This window comes from Hyperolius riggenbachi, chromosome 10 (assembly GCF_040937935.1).
Source record: "Hyperolius riggenbachi isolate aHypRig1 chromosome 10, aHypRig1.pri, whole genome shotgun sequence".
Lineage (NCBI taxonomy): Eukaryota > Metazoa > Chordata > Amphibia > Anura > Hyperoliidae > Hyperolius > Hyperolius riggenbachi.
In genome coordinates, this window is record NC_090655.1 from 79,726,974 (window position 1) to 79,744,929 (window position 17,956).

Consider the following 17,956-nt stretch of genomic DNA (forward strand, 5'->3'; position numbering starts at 1 on the left):
TTAAGATGAAAATTTAGGAGAGAGAGAGAGAGAGAGGTCATTTTCCCTTGGTTATATCAATGGTACATGCTAGGCTGGCTTCAGCATGTAGTGTTGTTGGTGGTATAGTGGTTAAGTCAGATACCTACCACACACTGAGACCTGGGTTCAATTCCCAGCCATGGTATGTAAGCTTTTGAAATACTACAAATCCTTAAGCACGCTACTTTTTCTCTTGGATTGATCATAATGGTACATGCTAGGCTGGCTTCAGCATGTTGTGTTGTTGGTGGTATAGTGGTTAAGTCAGATACCTACCACACACTGAGACCTGGGTTCAATTCCCAGCCACGGTATGTAAGCTGGCTTTTGAAATACTACAAATCCTTAAGTATGCTACTTTTTCTCTTGGATTGATCATAATGGTACATGCTAGGCTGGCTTCAGCATGTAGTGTTGTTGGTAGTATAGTGGATAAGTCAGATACCTACCATACACTGAGACCTCGGTTCAATTCCAAGCCGAGCCTGGGTTCAATTCCTAGCCACGGTATGTAAGCTGGCTTTTGAAATACTACAATTCCCTGGAAGATGAGATCCTCCTCCCGGAGGGAGGAGGGAATAGGGAGGAAGGGAGGAGGGGAGAAAAGGAGGGAAAATAGATAGGTGAGGAAATAAATGTTAACTCCGTAAAATTCCGCGGAAATCCGTTTTAGAGGTATAGCAATTCCGTTACGACCAGCGGAATCGGAATTGGCCCAATTCCGTCCGGAATTGCGGAATCCAGCGAGCATCCCTACTCTCTGCCTTGCTTAGGCCTCTTTTCCACGGACAGTTGATAGGCAGTGAAATGCCTCTCAAACTCTCACAACTGCTGGCTGCTGCCTGATAACTGCTTGCTGCTGCCTGGTAACTGCTTGCTGAGCACACAGCTCAACAGTCCGTGGAAGAGAGGCCTAAGGTGGTCAGCAGGATGCAAAAATTCTGAATTGCAGTCAAATTTAATGTAGATTGCAATTTACATAAAATGTGCATGGATTCGGATTGGATTTATTTGAATCTCACTGACCATCTCTACTGCCGATCAGATTACACTCTTCAATGGAGAGAGGATGCGACAGAGGTGGTATCAAGTTGGGAAATGCTATAGCAATGGCCTAAATAAATTTAGCAGAAGGGGAAAACGATATCTAAAGGCAGACACACAATATAATAGATAATGACCTTCTAGTCACTACTGTCTACGGTCTGTCTGCAAACTAAATGTGCCCATACGTCTAGCAATTACAGTTACTGCTAGAATGGAATTAAGGATAAATAATCTTGTTCCAATGAAAGATGTCAGACAGTGGGACAGTATGGCGGTGTTTCCATTCACTTTTTCATCTCTGGGAGACAGAAAGAAAGGAAAAATCTCCTCAACAGGGACATGAATTGGAAGACGAAACCTGTATTCTCATACTGTGGATTGCAAAGTTATGCTTTGGTATCAGGTTTTTACAGCACTGACAAGCATGTACCCAACTGGAAGGAAGCCATAATAAAGGAAGCACTGTACTGATCTGTATGAGTAGATTTTAAATAGAGGTAGGTGTGGGCTCCACTCAAATATTAAGCAGGTACTCCTTTATAAGCACAAAAAGTGTCAGGGCTGGCTCACACTTGGGCGATTCTTCAGCGCTTTGCTGATCGCCGGCGACCAGCTAAGCACTGCTACAATGTATTCCTATGGATACATTCACACTGCAGTGGTTGTAATTTCCATTAATCGCAAACGTGCTGCATGTAGCATTTTAGGGTGGATCGCAGAGGTGATCGCGGGCTAGCGGCGCTCCAAGCGCCGAGTGTGAACTAGCCCTTATAGGGCAGAAGTTTCATGCGTTAACAAATAGTGAACCAAGTGTTCCCTCCCTCTGGCTGCCTGAAGAGGTGACACATTATTATTCATTGGAGATGGTATAGTGGTTAGCGCTCTCACCTTGCAGTGCTGGGTCCCCAGGCTCAAATCTCAGCCGTGGCACCATCTGCATGGAGTTTGTATGTTCTTCCCATATCTGTGTGGGTTTTCTCTGGGCACTCTGGTTCCCTCCCACATCCAATACAGCTAAGTTAACTGGCTTCCACCTAAATTAGCTCCAGACTATATTACATACACTACACAATACATATGACTATGGTAGGGTTAGAATGTGAGCCCCTCTGACGATCAGTTCAGTGACAAGACAATATATTCTGTACAGTGCTGCGGAAGATGTCGGCGCTATTTAAATACTAAATATATAGCGCCAACATATTACACAGTGCTGTACAATAAGTAAGGTTACAATAATAGGGGTGACACACAACGCAATACAGTTGAAGTGAACTGAGCACCATTTTTAGCCCCCAGGGCATCTCAATAGCACATTAAACATACATGCTAACAATGTGACAAAAAAAACCCCATTCTACATATTCTTTTAACATTTAAATGCCTTATAGGCTTTTATTGCACTACTTCCTTGGCCTGCTGTCTGCAGAAAGAGCAGGCAAATAATGACTGTTGTAATCAGCAGTAGCAATGAGCATTAAAAGCTTTCATCAGTGGGGGGTGGGGTGGGGATAGTACACTGTACTTCAAACAGTTTAGAGAAGTCATACTTTATTACATTCACACCTTCCCCTGGATAAATAAGGGCAGAGGGAAGGGGGGGGGGGGGAGCTCCTACAGCTATTAGAAACAAGGACAAACTGCAGAAGAAAAGCTGCTTGGATCCCTTTAATAAGCAGTAAGGCCCAGTGCACACCAAAACCGCTAGCAGATCTGCAAAGCGCTAGTGGTTTTGGGAGCAGATTTCAGAGTGATTCTAGGCATGTTTAGAGCGGATTTCTAAACATGCCTAGCGGTTTTGGCTGCGTTTTTGTGTAGCAGATTACACAAATTGTTACAGTAAAAGCTGTTACTGAGCAGCTTCTGTAACAAAAACGCCTGGCAAACCGCTCTGTAGTAGCGTTTTTCAGAGTGGTTTGCGTTTTTCCTATCCTTTACATTGAGACAGAAATGCTTCTGCAAACCGCAAACGTGCAGCAGGAGGCACGTTTGCGGTTTGTTACAATCCTCAAACCGCCGGTGTGCACCATCTCATTGAGATACATTAACCGATACATTTGACAGACGGATGCGGCCGGCGGATCGCATCAAAAACCGCTCGGTGTGCACTGGGCCTATGACATAATGCCAGATCATACACTGGAATAGTAGTCCAAGCAATTCAAGTTTGCGTTATTCTGCGAGTAGGATGCACATTCAGGTAAGATACACAAGGAGGTAGGGCCCTGCCTAAAGGCTTACAATCTAAGAAGCACATTGCCTCTTACAGCCAGTGACATAGCAATAGTAGGTACAGAGGTTGTTAGTGATTACACCAAAGTCTCCGGACCTGACAGGCCATTATGGAACCCTCATCCAGTCATTATATAAGCTTTTTATTGGTGCTGTAGTGATAACGATCACTTGTTTATGTAATTTAAATAGTGATTATCATAAAAAAAATCATTATCTTTCCTCTGCTTACGCCTCTCCCAGGCAGCTCCTTGAAAAGCCGGTTTTGGTTATCTGAATCTATTATATAGAGAGTCCTGGGGGAGGGAACCCTTCCATACTACAGTTTCCTGATAGAGCTGGTCCACACTAGGTCCGGAAACGTATCTGTGGCTGCGTTTTTCAAACCTGATGAAAAACGGAGTCCCGGATACTAATGTTTAAAATAGCAGCCAGCCTCACCCAAGTAAAAAACGGATCTGTCTGCGTTTGCGGGGATCCGTTTTCAAAACCTGAACGGAAGGTCCGGACCTGCTGCATTTTCACGCAACGGATCAGGACCACGGATACACGCAGGGGTAGTGAAAGCAATGAGAAAACGCATCTTCAGCTCCACAGGCAAAAAACGGATGTGAAAACGGATAGCCTGAGCTTTATGATTGGCCCAAAAAATCCTCCCACTCCTTCTTAATGATAGAGACGTTTTCTGTCAGGGAAAAACCTGAACAGAAACTGATACAAAACTGATGCAAAACTGATGCACTTTCATCAGTTTGCAGTACGGTGGGTACTTCCCCTGATCCGGACTGCAGTGTCTGTCCTGCAACCGGGTCTAGTGTGGACCCAGCCATACTCCAAAACATCCTTCACAACATTTTGGGTTACTGCGTAGCTAAACTGGCAAGTCCAGATCTTTTCTAAAAACTGGTACACGCATCCGGCAATGATTGGCCAATCCTACCACTTCCATGTAGTGTGAGAGCTTACCAACATAATCTGCTTATAGTATTCAGAATATGTTGACCCTCATGCTATATGGAAGTCTTAAAGGAATACTGTAGGGGGGTTGGGGGAAAAGGAGTTTCACCTTACCTGGGGCTTCTAATGGTCCCCCGCAGAGATCCTGTGCCCGTGCAGCCACTCACCGATGCTCCGGCCCCGCCTCCGGTTCACTTCTGGAATTTCAGACTTTAAAGTCTGAAAACCACTGCGCCTGCGTTGCCGTGTCCTCTCTCCTACTGACATCACCAGGAGTGTATAGCCCAAGCCAAGTATGGTCTATGCCTGCGCAGTATGCTCCTGGTGACATCAGCAGGAGAAAGGACACGGCAACGCAGGCACAGTGGTTTTCAGACTTTAACCACTTCAGCCTACAGTGTCGAAAATCGTATGCATTCGAGCAAAGTTCACCTCCCATTCATTCGCCAATAACTTGATCGGTACTTATCACAATTAATTGATCTATATCTTGTTTTTTACGCCACTAATTAAGCTTTCTTTGGGTAGTACATTTTGCTAAGAATTATTATTTTCTAAATCCATTTTAATAGGAAGATTAAGAAAGAAATAGAAAAAAATCATTATTTCTCAGTTTTTGGACATTATAGTTTAAAATTAATACATGCTACTGTAATTAAAACTCATGTATTTTATTTGCCCAATTGTCCCGGTTATTACACCGTTTAAATTATGTCCCTATCACAATTTATGGCGCAATATTTTATTTGGAAATAAAGGTGCATTTTTTCAATTTGCGTCCATCACTATTTACAAGCTTATAATTTTAAAAAATATAATAAGATACTCTCTTGACATGTATATTTAAAAAGTTCAGACCCTTAGGTAACTGTTTTGTTTTTTTCGCGATCGAGGGCCTCAGATAGACTTAAGTGGTTAATTAAAGTCTGAAATTCCAGAAGTGAACCGGAGGCGGGGCCGGAGCATCGGCGAGTGGCTGCGCGGACACAGGACATCTGCGGGGGACCATTAGAAGCCCCAGGTAAGTTCAAATCATTTTCCCCTGACCCCTCTACAGTATTCCTTTAAATAGAGGTGTTAAATGTGCCAATTAAAATGGAGGTGTTAAATGTGCCAATGATTGGCCAATGAAGCCTTCAAAACAGAAACACAATCTCCATTACTACTATTCTACACAGGGTAAAACAAAACCATACCACCACACTTTTTGAACTGGGAAAGAGACACTTTAAAGTCACGCGCCTGTTAAACCTCAAGCCGTACACCCTGTTACTACTCAAGCCGGCCCATGCCCCTAGTTAAAGATACCACACAAAGAATTCACATATAAAAATACATGTTTCATTATTTAGATCACTGTAGACCTTTTTATTATCATCTTCATATTAGCAGCATTATATGCTAAACAATAGCGAAGGCTAGAGTCACATTTAGGCTCTTGCACACTGCAAATCCGTTTTGCGATTCAGATTCCGTTTCCGATTAAGATTTGCGATTCAGAATCGGATGTAAAAACCAATTAAGATTCGGAATCGCATGCAGTGTGCAGGGAGCCAAAGAGAGAGAGTGTGTGTGTGTGTGTGTGTGTGTGTGTGTGTGTGTGTGTGTGTGTGTGTGTGTGTGTGTGTGTGTGTGTGTGTGTGTGTGTGTGTGTGTAAGGCTACCTGCACACTGCATGCGATTCCAATTTTTAATCATTACTGCCTGCTGCGTTTTCAGACTCCCCCTTTTCTGCAAGCGTGCAGAAAAGAATTCTGCAGCTTACGGCGGCTTTTGGAGTTTTTCACCATCGCAGGGGGACACGGAGTCGTGGTGGTAAGCAACCCTCGAAGCAGCATGTTTTTTTTCCAGGTTTGGCTAAAATGATGGGAAAAATCAGTATCGGAATGTGGCATTTGTGTGATGACGGTACATGTGCTGCCCATTCACTTGAATGGCCAGCATTTTAATGGCGAGTGCTGCGGCCGGTGGTAAACTTCCTGTGCACCGTTCTTAAATCAGCTTCTTAGTATATTATATACAATATATGCAGTGCAGCAACATTCTTCAGCACAGAAAATGTGAGAGCATAATGACCTTCTGCTATCAGTGTGGATCTATCGTGCTGCTGGAAATACCAGCACAGGCTGGGTGGATATGAAGTAGTTTGACGCTGATGTGCTGTACAGTAGCTGCAACACTGGACTTTTCCATCTCCTCTGTTTTCTGTATACTTGATTACAGCTGTGATGTTCATAAGATGATTAAACTTTATTCTGTGACTAAATGTAAAATGTAGGTTTGGAAAATTCTATTTTGCTATGACAAAAGGGTCAGTCACACTTATAACAGGTACTTGTGTGTAACTCAACTTTCAGGTTTGCAAACAGCTAGTGCTTTTACACAAAATGGGTAAATAAACCCCGTTTGTAGATGTAAAAAAAAAGAGATCTTCCTCGATTGCGCGAGTGTGCGGCCGCGCCACTAATGATCGTGCTCACGTGGCCCGGAGTGCTCACTCCGGACCACGTTATCGCGATCATGAGTGGCGCAGCCGTGTGCTCGCATGGCCGCAGAGGATCCCGACCTGGTGAGGTCAGCATGTCAAACGGAGGGGATCCTGGGACACCGGAGCTGTAGCGAGGGACAGATCGGCTGCCAGTAACTGGAGGAATCCCCAGGTAAGTAGATCTTGTTTCTTTAAATTCCTCGGACGTATTCTTTAAAGGAAACCTGAAGTATGAACAATATGGAAGCTGCCATATTTATTTCCTTTTAAGCAATAGTAATTGTCGGGCAGCCCTGCTGGTCTATTTGGCTGCAGTAGTGTCTGAATAACACCAGGGGACTGGAGGAAGCCCCAGGTTAACATCCGTACACACGCTTATTTAATGTCGCACGGGGGCCAAGGCTGTGCAGACGCATTGCTCACTTGGAAGTGAGCAGCGTGGTCTGTTCTATGCAGAAGGGGGGTTGGGGGTAGAGAGACAAAACAATACTCCTGGCCAATGTGATCTGCCAGAATGGATCGCTGGTAGAAAGGGGTCGGAGACTGCTGTACACATACTGGAGTCGATCACCTTGGCCAAGCTTCTGGATCCTTTAGAGGATCCTATAGAGGCTTCCCATGCTGTCCCACATTGCTGGGTGTAGCCCCTCTCCCTAAAGTACTGTATTCTGACAAGTTGTTGGAATTTAGATCAGGGCCATGCTTCTCTACATGCAAAAGCATGGCCATACTGTGCCTGTGCAAGTACGGCTGCACTTGCACAGTAAACCGCTCGTGCTACTGCACAGGTGCAGCCTGCTCATGCAAGTACAGCGCAGCGGTGGTTATGCCAGAACAGATAAAAATGAAAAAGCCAAGAGTCCAATATAGTATAGTATGTTAAAAACAAGAAAATAATATGTATAGTGAGATGTGGATACTCACAAACATGGGTTACCACTTAGGCAACCACTGTATACGCAGGTGAGGAGATTAGACCTGTCCTTACTCAGGGTTAAAATGTCGCTCTCTGTAGATCGGAAAGAAAGGAGTAGGTCACCCCTCCACCAGGTGTGGACACTGTGTCGTAGTAAGTGAACAGAGGCGCCAGCAGGATAAAAGTAGGTAAAAATTTTAAAAAGTTGCTGGGAGGCAGTGGTGGACTTACCTCCAGAAAGCAGACACGAAAAGACTGTCTGAATTAGTATGAAAACATTTATTTAAAGGTACCCCAAAGATGCAATGCGTTTCGCAGGCACAGCCCACTTCATCAGGCAATAAATTGGGGACAAACTGTGCACAAGAGACAATAAACATTGCTAAAGCGATATCTGTAATTAATTTCTTGCAGAATAAATGCAATATTTAGCTAATATTAAGACAATTATGTACAGTACAAGTGAACTGTTGAATAATACTGCTATCCAGGGGCGGCGCCAGGGGGGTGCTTGGGGGTGCTCGAGCACCCCCTAGAATTGTCCAAGCACCCCCAAAGCACCCCCTGGAGTGAACTGACTTCAGGCGTCTAAAAGACGCCAAGTCAGTTCACACAGCGGCAGCACGGAGCAGCAGGCAGGGCTACGGTAAGATGGCCGCCCGGAGCCCTGTTCTGCAGACTTCGAGTCTGCAGTGCATGGCTTCGGGCGGCCATTTTCCCGTAGCCCTGCTCTCTGCATGCAGGCAGGAAGTCTCGTCGTGACGTCGGGAAGGAAGAGGATCGTGGGCGCGCGGGCGCTGCGCGCCACAATGAGGTCGGGACTCGGGACAGGAGGTCGGGAAAGAAGGTCTTCTGGCTGTAGGTGAGTAAATGGGTTTTTCTTTTCTTTTTCAGGTGATGCTGATTGTGCATATTGGGGTCATATCTGCTACGGATTGTGCATATTGGGGTCATATCTGCTACGGATTGTGCATATTGGGGTCATATCTGCTACGGATTGTGCATATTGGGGTCATATCTGCTACGGATTGTGCATATTGGGGTCATATCTGCTACGGATTGTGCATATTGGGGTCATATCTGCTACGGATTGTGCATATTGGGGTCATTTCTGCTACCGATTGTGCATATTGGGGGTCATATCTGCTACCGATTGTGCATATTGGGGTCATATCTGCTACCGATTGTGCATATTGGGGTCATATCTGCTACCGATTGTGCATATTGGGGTCATATCTGCTACCGATTGTGCATATTGGGGCCATATCTGATAACGATTGTGCATATTGGGACCATATCTGCCACCGATTGTGCATATTGGGACCATATCTGCCACCGATTGTGCATATTGGGACCATATCTGCCACCGATTGTGCATATTGGGACCATATCTGCCACCGATTGTGCATATTGGGACCATATCTGCCACCGATTGTGCATATTGGGACCATATCTGCCACCGATTGTGCATATTGGGACCATATCTGCCACCGATTGTGCATATTGGGACCATATCTGCCACCGATTGTGCATATTGGGACCATATCTGCCACCGATTGTGCATATTGGGACCATATCTGCTACCGATTGTGCATATTGGGGCCATATCTGCTACCGATTGTGCATATTGGGGTCATATCTGCTACCGATTGTGCATATTGGGGTCATATCTGCTACCGATTGTGCATATTGGGGTCATATCTGCTACCGATTGTGCATATTGGGGTCATATCTGCTACCGATTGTGCATATTGGGGTCATATCTGCTACCGATTGTGCATATTGGGGCCATATCTGCTACCGATTGTGCATATTGGGGCCATATCTGCTACCGATTGTGCATATTGGGGCCATATCTGCTACCGATTGTGCATATTGGGGTCATATCTGCTACCGATTGTGCATATTGGGGTCATATCTGCTACCGATTGTGCATATTGGGGTCATATCTGCTACCGATTGTGCATATTGGGGTCATATCTGCTACCGATTGTGCATATTGGGGTCATATCTGCTACCGATTGTGCATATTGGGGTCATATCTGCTACCGATTGTGCATATTGGGGTCATATCTGCTACCGATTGTGCATATTGGAGCCATATCTGATAACGATTGTGCATATTGGGGTCATTGGACGTGTTTTTTGTTAAAATCTGCTCACATTACGTGTATTTTCTTGAGAAAACCTGCACAATTATGTGAATTTTCTGGGAAAAGGGTCACCAAAACTTGGGCCCTCTGTCTTTGCGTTGCACTTTTAAAGGGAACCCGAGGTGAGAATAATATTGAGGCTGCCATATTTATCTCCCTTTAAGCAATACCAGTTGCCTGGCTGCCGTGCTGGTCCTCTGCCTCTTATTCTTTCAACCATAGACCCTGAACAAGCATGCAGCAGGTCAGGGGTTTCTGACAATATTGTCAGAACTGACAAGATTAGCTGCATGGCTTGTTTCTGGTGTAATTCAGTTCACTACTACAGCCAAATAGATCAGCAGGGCTGCCAGGCAACTAGTATTGTTTAAAAGGAAATAAATATGGCAGCCACCATATCACTCTCACCCTGGGTTCACTTTAAATTACAGTTAGCCCCGCCCTCATCCGGTCATGACCACGCCCATTTTTTTGCCGCGGCGCGCTTCGCGCGCCGCAGGTTGTAGCCACACCCATTTTTTGCCACGGCGCGCTTCGCGCGCCGCAGGTCGTCAGCTCCCCCGGAAATTGCTCCAGCACCTGCATAGCACCCCCTAAAAAAATTTCCTGGAGCCGCCACTGCTGCTATCAAACGATAATGTGTTATAAGGGTCTGATGCGATAGGTATAATTGAAACTGAAGTATATCATACTATAACTTAAAATGAAAATAAAAAATAAAAAGATAAAAATTTTAAATAAAGTGCTTTGTGTGATGGCAAATAATAACGATCATATTAAGAAGTGAGGTTCCTGTTTTACATTAAAAAAAAAACGGGCCGGGTAATATATAGGATAGAGGCACACATGGTACTGCTATTACTGCACTATTTGTACTTTACCATGCGTGCCTCTATCCTACATATTGCCCCTTTTTTTTTTTAGAGTTACAGTGTAGCTGAACTCACATAGCGGCAGGTCTGGAGACCTAGTGTGAGGGATTAGTAACAGGCTCGGCTATAATATAGCAGAGCCCAGAGGGTTAGCTTACGGTTAGGCATGAAGAGGGAAGCTAGTGTTTTGCAAGGAGAATAGAGGTTAGTGTTAGGCATGGAGAGGGGAGGTTAGTGTTAGGCATGGAGAGGAGAGGTTAGTGTTAGGCGTCAAGAGGAGAGTTTAGTGTGAGGGATTAGTATTGTAACAGGCTCCAGAGGCGGGACAAGGTCCTTCAGCACCCAAGGCTGAGACACCAAAGTGCGCCCCTCCATCCCTCCCAACCCAGCCTTCAAACACTGATTGCTATTAGACTACTAGGTGCCCCAGGGCCCCCAACCTCCCCAACACCTTAATATCTAGTTATCTGGCTTGCAGTCACTGTCATGTATCCCCTTTTCTTATTTCTTTCTGCTTCAAACACAATTGGGAATGACAGCTAAATGAATTGTGCGCCCCCTCCTACACTGCGCCCTGAGGCTGGAGCCTCTACAGCCTATGCCTCGGCCCGGCCCTGACAGGCTCGGCTATAATATAGCAGAGCCCAGAGGGTTAGCTTACTGTTAGGCATGGAGAGGGAAGCTAGTGTTTTGCAAAGAGAATGGAGGTTAGTGTTAGGCATGGAGAGGAGAGGTTAGCGTTAGGCATGGAGAGGAGAGGTTAGTGTTAGGCATGGAGAGGGGAGGTTAGTGTTAGGCATGGAGAGGAGAGGTTAGCGTTAGGCATCAAGAGGAGAGTTTAGTGTGTAAAAGGCCTGGGACCTACTAGCAGCGCTTTTGTAAGCCCTTGTGATTTCAAAAAGCTAATGTAATGATATGGGTGTGATTTAAAGCTATATTTTCACCATAAAAATCAAATTTAAACAGCAACTGGTTTGGGTGTATTAAGTGATAAAGATGCTAATCCTGCATGCAAAACTTTTTCTGTTGTTATGGTTTGTAGTTATCACATACTTTAGGAGCACTGGCCCTAGTGCCAAACAGTGCCAAAGAGTTGAATGCTGGGAGTTATTTTTATCTATAATATATTCCTCCTCTTCCATTTATTTCCCTGCCTAGAAGCTTATCAGAAACACCCTCTGATTACTTGTGGTTACAAGCAAGGCTGAGGCGACTCAGTGATTGGATGTGTAAATTAAAAAAAAGACAGTGCAGTTGTTAGTTTACCCCTCAGTGGGAGTGTCTGAAGACTCTGGAAGGATGACAGCTAATGAATACACAATGAGCAAGAGAAGGGAGGGGGGGGGGGGGAAACAAGAGTCAGGGAAGATATGATGTCAGCATTAGCTTGGCAAGATGGCCACTGCCTAGAATAGGATTTTCTGCTTTTCCTTTAAAAAAATTCACAGAAATCATTATGTGGATAGCACAATACATCTGTTATGTAAGTAGAAGTAGTATTTATCTACTTATATATGTGTTTTTTATTTCTAGGTTAGCATGGGTGCCGCTTGTTCTTTAAAAAAAAACAAAAAACATAGCATTACATTAGCAAGAGCTTTTCAAATCACAAACGCATACAAAAGCGCTTCTAGTGGGTCCCAGGCCTAAATGTTCAGACCCCCTGATATCATTGAGTTGGCCAGTAGTGACCCATTTTGTTGGTTCACTAAAGGCCAAATTCCTGTTGTTCTTGCTGGAAATTTAAGAGAAACTACTGTAGAGTGAAACTACTGTGGGGAGACACCTCCCTCTCATCTTTCCCCTTTCAGTCTCAGTAGAACAGGAAAGGCTGCTCGCCAGATAACATGTGTGAAAACAATCATTTCTAAAATTTTAACCAAACCAATCAAACAAAAAAGTGATTACCAGGCACTCAGGAAGGTATACCACTACACCCCCACGTTCCCAAGGCAGTGGCCATCCATGGATAGCAAGTTCAAAGAAGAAGGATTAGTTATGGACGTATCCACAATAATACATGTGACAAGGATAAAGAGATGCCCAAATGATGATAAAATTAGATTAAAAAAGAAGAAGATAAAAATAAAAAAGTGAGCTGGCTTTTCTCAATGACGATAGTCAGATAAGACAATACAATTTATTATGCACAGGCTATGCCCAGTACACTGCTTTGTCTTGTCTGAATTTTGTCATTTAGGTAAGTCACCTCACTTTTTTTATTTTTATCTAGTCTTTAATCTAATTTTATCATCATTTAAACACCTCTTTATCCTTGTCACATGCTCCCATAGTTTGGAGGGAGTGGGGTCTGATGGACACCACTGTGACATCCAGTTGAATTTTTACTTGAGAGAGTGACCGCATCCACCCCGAGTGGAGTGGAGTTCATGGTCTCCACCTACCTCAAGTGGTTGGTTGCCCCATCTGCACCACCTTTGTGAGTAGCCCTTCTTGACTTTCCATATACCATCCATTAGCTACTAACGCGCTGCACTATCTTGGCTCCCGTTGTCACCGTGTCTTTTTTTTTTCCAGTAAAAGTGTCAAGGCACTCCCAATTCTCCACAATAACACATGGCTGACATGTTTCTGACTATACTAGCTCTTAGGGTAGGAACCCACTTGGGCGTTTTTGGCAGTGTTTTGGGATTGATGACAATCGCCGGCGATTCCCAATAACACTTTGCCAATGAAAGTGAGTAGGGGTGAACACATTAGTGCAATTGGGATTATGGGTAATCGCAATTGCAGGACTTGCAGCTTGTTTGCGCTGTTTGCGCTCAATGCAAAGTGTATAATCGCTGCATAAACCGCTTATCAAAGCGATTATGCAGCACTTTGGGGGGGCCGAGTGATTACCTTTTAATAAAACTTTTTTATACTTACCGGGTCTCTGTATTTCCATCTTCCATCCGTAGCCCCGCCCCCTAAAGGAAGAGATCACAGGTGCTTCTCTGATTGTCATAGAGAAGCACCTATGACTTTTTTCTTTAGGGGGCGGGGCTACAGACAGAAGAAGGACGCCTGGTAAGTATAATAAAGTCTTATTCCCAAAAACAAAATCAGCAAATCGGAAGCACTGTAGAGGTTACTGTACAGCGCTTCCAAGCCTCGGAGAATTGCGATCGCAACGCACTAGGAATCACTGCACACAGAGTAAAAAAAAGGAAAAACGAATTATAAAAAACAGCCCAGCATCAGTCCAAATAGCCACTGAACCAAAATTCAGGTTTGTTGAGCTACCCTTGAAAAGATATAATGAACGTTACATTTTGTGTGTACATAAACAATTTTGAACAACAGTGTAAAAGAGCCACATTATGAAAAGTCACCATAACAGTAGTAGGATTGTAATGACAGCAACTGTTAATAAAAAGAGATTATGCTGACAGGTACGTTTAGGATCCAAGCATTACAGAAGAGTATATGTAAATCCTTAGCATCTGGCCTATAATTCACAGTTAAGCCGATATGCATAGTTAATTATGCTGTGTCATAAACAATGAATAATAAGCGATTGATGCCATTGAGGTTATGGGGCCTAGAATCAGATCTCATACCCCTTTCTTTCTGATGCATCTATAGCAGGGGTCTCAAACTCACGGCCCGCGGGCCATTTGCGGCCCTCGATACAATATTTTGTGGCCCTCGCCGGCAAAAGCTTCCTTATAGTTTGGTTCAGTGCTCCCAAGTAATCCGCCACACCCCCGCCGCTAAACGAGGGCTGCAGAGCCCCCAAATCGCCCGGGGGGCAATCCGCCGGCATTTCCTGGAAGGGGCAGAGCTTTCAGCTTCAGCTCTGCCCCTCTTGACGTCAATCGCCGCCTCTCCCCGCCCCTCTCTGTGAAGGAAGAGTGAGAGGGGCGGGCAGAGGCGGCGATGCGCCGCGATTGTGAAATTCCTTATGCGGCCCAGCCTCATCCTGACTTTGCCTCCTGCAGCCCCCCAGGTAAATTGAGTTTGAGACCCCTGATCTATAGTATCCCTCTTGGGGCTTTATCCAGAGACTTAGCTAGGAATTATGGGGGCCCCAAAGCAGAATTTTGATGGCGCCCTCAGAGTTAGGCACTGCAATGCCTGTCCCTACACAATAGGATATGATTTGACTTGACAATATGCATTCCTTTGCAAGTTACACTGTCTGCAAATAGTCTGTGGGAACGGAGGTAAAATCCGAGGGTGAAGAAACACAGGAAAATAAATAGTTAACATATCAATTACCACTTGGGCCCAATATGCTCCAGGTTCCCATAGCAATTGCTACGGTTGCTATGGCTATTGCTACGCCCTTGGCTTCATCATTGTGGTCCAGTTTCCTACCAGTACCACCATGCCACTGACAAACATACTGACAGGTTCAGGTGCATCAGACCAAGTCAGCCTTACAATGTAAACACACAGAAAGGATCTAACCATTTTATTGTAGAATCTAAAGTTTTGTAAAACAATGTACGTGGTTCTTGTAAGATATGATCTTATCTAAGATTCCCTTTTATAGATATTTCCCACCAGACACATTTTTAAAACCATTTTACTAAGAAATCAAGCGTATTACACCCCTATTATACTCCTATTACAACCAATGAATAAGCCCTCAAAGTAATATCTTGCTAAATTTGTGCATATTTTTTTGTTCTTTTTATATCTTTTTGCCCCGGTATACTGAACACAGGTAATGGGTTTGCACACTGACACCCATATTCGGAACCCGCAAAACTCCTACCTCAGCTCAGATAACCTGCCCCAGTTAAAGTTTAGTTTTTATTAGTTTTTATTAGTGATAATACTAAGTTTTAAGATACAAAAAAACAAAAGCAAACAAAAACCAAACAAACCATGTGAAATCATATATAAACAGACCAGAACAAAAAGTACTCAAGAATGTTTGGAAAGCACATTTATAGAGTAATCTCGTTAAATAAACATGTGTCAAGGGGGTACTTGAGAGATAATGTTACCCACATCAAGGGGTATTTGTTAAACGTGATAACTCATACAGGTGTACAAGTTTCAATAATGTTGGGAAACAGTTCTATACACACAAAGGCACTGCTTGCAGCTATCTACACAACAGATCTGTGCATAGCTATGCAGCCAGAGAACATCACAGAATTATTAAATGGTTTCTCTCTCTCTATCACCCCAGTTATTTACCTTGTTGAGGTCTCTGTTGTCTGCAGGTAATCATGTTTGCCCCTCAGCTCCTTAGTACGCTGTAGCTGGCCCTGTACAATCCATCCGTCCTGCTTCCTTAGTGACTCTCAACTGTAGCTCTTCAGACAGTCAGACAGGAAGGTCCCAGGATACACGGTCTGTGATCAGATTTCCACTGACTTCACACCTGTCTGACGGGTCTTTCTGGCTCTGATGTGTGCTGGCTCTCCTCCGCCCCAGCTCTGTACGTAGCACAGGCTCCTGCTGCCATCTACACAGTGTGCAGGTGGACAACAGGGGTGTCAGATGCAGCTACAGTGACACCTACAAGCCAGAGGTTGGCAGTCACAGGGTGATTTAATAGAGATGTAAATCTGAAAAGTGTCATTGTGTTGATGTCAAGCAGTAGATTAGGTCCATTGAAATCTTAAAAAATATTTTAACTTCTCTATCAGAGTTATTAAGTATTTGAAGTGATCCTATGTTAAACTTCAGTGATCTTCAATTTTGGAAACAAAACAACTGATTTTCTAAATAAACCCAGTAGTCAGTAATTATTAGGGCTAATTCAGACTGCCAGCTAAAAGCCACAGTGACTAAGTGGTTCAGGGGCCCAGCGAGTGGTAACACCAGGAATGAGCGAATTTGTCCAAATCAGATTTCCAAATCTACTGTATTTCTGTGATTTACCAATAAAATTTAAAATACATGAAAACACAAATAAAAAAGTGCATTTCTTCCACAGTAAATGTGCTATAAATGACTTTTCTCCTATTTTGCTGTCACTTACAATAGGTAATAGAAATGTGACAGAACTGACAGGTTATGGATTAGCCCATCTCCTCGTGGGGGTTTCTCAGGGTTTTCTTTATTTTCAAAAGCACTTAGTGAATGGCAGTTGCTCAGTCCAACTGCCAGAACAGTGTGTAAACAGGTGGGGGGTGTGGGCTTACATCTTTTTATAGATGCTTTCCAGAGAGTACTTTTTTAGAGAATAAATGAAATACTGAGAATCCCCCTTGAAGAGATGGACTAGTCAAAAACCTGTCAGTTCTGTCAGATTTCTACTAACTGTTATAAGTGACAACAATATAGAAAAAAAGTAATGTATAGCTTATTTTACTCTGGAAGAAACATGCTTATTTATATGTTTTTACATGTATTTTATTATTATTACAATTTTTTGCGATAGTTGTCCTTTAAAGTCTTTGGTCTCATTAGCTTTGCCATCCTCTTATCTTTAAAAGATTTGTCTTTACCCGGGCAATTAATGCAACACTTAAAATTTAAAAAGTGACAATACACATTTTCTTTAACAAGTGAAAAACTGGATAGCATAGGCAGGGCTGTAACTAGAAATCACTGCCCCCCCCCCCCCCCACACACACACACACACACACCTGCAAAACTTTGAATGGGGCCCCTTGACTCCTATGGGAGTCAATGAGCTATGGTCTATTTCCTATTCACTTTTCTCTTGGGTTTTTTCAAAGGAGATATTTTCATACCTTACCAATAAAATACATTTAAAGCTCCCATCATACAAGAAAATACTTAAGAGAAGAAGAGAACCCGAGGTGGGTCCTAAGAATGCTAACAGCACACAGAGGCTGGGTCTGCATATACTGCCCAGCCTCTGTTGCAATACTGATCCCCCCTAAGCCCCCCTGCACTTCCCATAAATCACCCAGCCGTGCTGTCGAGTCACAGCGTATCGCAGCCGGCTGTTTACTTCTGTGTCAGTCTCGCCGCTCCCCCGCCTCCTCCATAGCTCCGGACCGGTCCCCGCCTGCGTCCATTCCCTCCCTGCCGATTGGAGGGAAGGAACGCGGGTGGTACCCGGAGCTGTGGAGGAGGCGGGAGGAGCGGTGAGACTGACACTTACAGAGATAAACAGCCGGCTGGGCAGTATATGCAGATCCAGCCTCTGTGTGCTGTTAGCATTCTTTTTTAATATGTTTTATATTACCTAAATAGACGGCGGTTTCGCTGTCTAACAGTCTCCTAGCGGCGATTGCCGCTGGGAGACTGATGGTGGAGCGGAGCTCCGTCATTCAAGCGGAGATGCGTGCGCATCAGCGCACGTGATCTCCTGCAAAACCACCCCAGGACT

At 44.2% G+C, this 17,956-nt stretch overlaps 1 protein-coding gene across 1 annotated transcript in view; it reads right to left on the reverse strand.

Moving 5' to 3' along the window:
* STYK1 (serine/threonine/tyrosine kinase 1) overlaps positions 1 to 16,101 on the reverse strand; it is a 115,631-nt gene extending 99,530 nt beyond the window's left edge. Inside the window, exon 1 of the mRNA XM_068255050.1 lies at positions 15,844 to 16,101. The gene's annotated coding sequence lies outside the window, so the exon portion shown is untranslated. The remainder of the gene's footprint in view (positions 1 to 15,843) is intronic.
* Positions 16,102 to 17,956: the final 1,855 nt, after the last annotated feature.